This window comes from Nicotiana tabacum, chromosome 3 (genome assembly GCF_000715075.1).
Source record: "Nicotiana tabacum cultivar K326 chromosome 3, ASM71507v2, whole genome shotgun sequence".
In the NCBI taxonomy this organism is placed as follows: Eukaryota; Viridiplantae; Streptophyta; class Magnoliopsida; order Solanales; family Solanaceae; genus Nicotiana; species Nicotiana tabacum.
Window position 1 is genome coordinate 132663822 of NC_134082.1, and position 2903 is coordinate 132666724.

The window sequence follows — 2903 nt, forward strand, 5'->3', positions numbered from 1 at the left end:
ATATCGCCGGCATCCCCTAAATTGATGGCTTATGTGTCATTTAAGTTGGGCTTGTATTTTTCTTCAAACTGGCTTAACTCCCTGTTTATCTCCTCGAATGCTTCATCCTCATCGTATTCCGATTCATTATCATAATCGACCTCTTGTATGGTTAGTTCGAAATCAGATTGATCTTTTAGACTAGGTTGAAGATCCGTTGTGCATGCCATGTCATTAGAATCAGTATGAAAAGAACTGTTCAGAAAAAGAAATGAAAGAAACAAAATTAAAAATAATAACATATAAAATAAGAAATAAAGAAGAAACTTTTCGTTTTATTGAATTATGGGATGACAAGGTTTCACACTTTATTGGACACAATAAAAAGGAATCTGGATTACAACCCTGGAATAATCCAGAAACAGGAAAGGAAAATCAGAGCCAACTACCAGGACTTCCTCCAAGTAGGAAGAGGAGTAGCTATCCAATTGTTGACCTTGACCTTAGGACCCACAAACTGTATGTCTGCCTTACTGGAACCTTCTCCAGCTTCTATCATGTTGACATCTGCGAACATTCTTTCAAAGCCCTCATTCAAATCTCCATCTGGCCCGATCAGAGGTCTGAGAACTTCCGGGACCGGCAACTTTCTGCACCCTGCCTTGACAAATGATCTGGACAGGCGTGGGACTGGCTTAGGAAGGACCTAGACTCTTTTCTTCAATTTGCGGGCCCGCTTCAAATCCGTTGCGGTAGGCTTGAATCCCAAACCAAAAGTTTCCAGGTTCTTGGGCAAAGAAACTGGTTGGATCATTCCCTGCAGATCAACCCCCAGACCTTTCCCTGGTATAAACCCGCTGTTCAACATCTCTGAGGCTATCATAAAGGTTGCTGTTGTGATTCTGGGAAGTGGAAGGCCTTCACCCTCAGGTATTTTGTCTATTGAGACTGCGTCGAAAACCTGATAAACCCATGGGCCCTTATCATCGTCGGTTTCTCTGAAGGGCACAATAGCATCACTGACGGCATGTGTGCCGTCATCCCCGTGTACCACAATCTCTTGTCTATCCCATTCAAACTTGACCATTTGATGTAGTGTAGAAGGCACTGCTTTAGCTGCATAGATCCAGGGTCGTCCCAATAAAAGATTGTACGACACCGCCACATCTATTACTTGAAATTCCATGGTAAACTCGACCGGACCAATGGTTAATTCCAGTACGATATCACCCACTGTGTCAATGCCGCCCCCATCAAAACCTCGGACGCAGACACTGTTCTTGTGGATCCTATCATCAGCAACCTTTAGTTTGTTCAGAGTGGCCAGGACAGATATTGGCACTTGACCCATTATCAATTAGTGCTCGAGTGACCATCGATTCTTCGCATTTTACCGTCAGGTAGAGTGCTCTGTTGTGTTCAGTACCCTCTACCGGTAACTCATCGTCAGAGAATGTCACTCGGTTTACTTCGAAGATTTTGTGCGCTATTTTCTCCAAATGGTTCACTGAGAGCTTGTTCAGGACATAGTCTTCATTCATAATCTTCATTAAGGCCTGACAATGATCGCTTGAATGGATCAACAAAGATAGCAACGAAATCTGGGTCGGGGTCTTCCTCAACTGTTCTACAATTGAGTAGTCTTGTGACTTCATCTTCTTTAAAAATTCCTCTGCTTCTTCCTCCGTTACCGGCTTCTTTATTGTTACAGGATTGACCCTTCTCAATTCTGCGGGAACAAAACACCTTCCCGAACAAGTTATTCCCTGAGTTTCGCATACTTCTTCCACCACCTCCTTTCCCTTATGCATCACTGTCACTTGACTGTAGCTCCACGACACAGCTTTCTCACTTGTTACCGGCAACTGCATGACCGGCCTGATAACAACTGGTTCTACGTGGACCCCCTTTACCACCAACACTGGTGTGCTTGATACTCCCTGCAGCACTGTTTTGGCTGACTCTGGCTTCGTCGCAGTAATAGACGAACCTTTCCCTACTACCACAAATGGCTTGTCATCTACCTTTCCCAACTGTGCCCCTGCCTTTCTACTGGTCGAATTTTCACTCGGACTGGCACGAATCATCATTACCGTTTGTGAGGGAGTTTTAAGCTTCCCTCTTTCATGCACTATCTCGATCATGTGGGCCTCATGGTGCACTGGCAATGGGTTTTCATTGATGTTGGGTGCCTCTGGTGCCTGAACCTCGATCCTATTTGTGTCAATAAGATTTTGTATGCAGTCTTCAACTTCCAACATTTCTTAGTATCATGCCCGGGAGCTGCTGAACAATATTCACAGTTTACTGAATGGTCCAGATTTCTGGGAAGGGGATTTGGCAATTTAGGTTCAACAGGACTTAATAAGCCTATCTGTCTCAACTTGTGAAACAGAGTAGTATATGTTTCTCCTAACGGAGTGAATGTTCTCGGCTTCTGCATCCTCTCATTCCTGAAAGCCTGATTTCCACGGAAACTTGGCCCTGAAGGATTCCTGTATGCTCTTGGTGGTGGATATGTGTTTTGGGGAGGGGTATATGTGTTTTGTGAAGGTGGATATGCATGTTGGGGGGCCGGCGCATGCCATTGCGGATGAACCGGAGGCTGGGTGTAAGTTTGGGCGTGATGGACGGAGAAGTGGGGCTCTTGTGGTGGATAATAGGGTTGTGGAGGGTTGTATGGATTGTGTGGGTAGTTTGGGTAATGGGGTCTGGTTTGATAGCGAGGGGCTGGACCTCTTGATCTGGACCAAGTACCTGCTTCTACTGTTGCGACCTCCTCTCTCTTCTTTTTCCCAAGCGCACCTCCTGTTCCGCTTTGGATAGCCTGAGTTGTGGCCTTGATCGCCGAATAAATCATTATCTTGTTAGACCTGAGTCCCTCTTCAACCATGCCGCCCATTTTTACTACTTCATTGAAATAT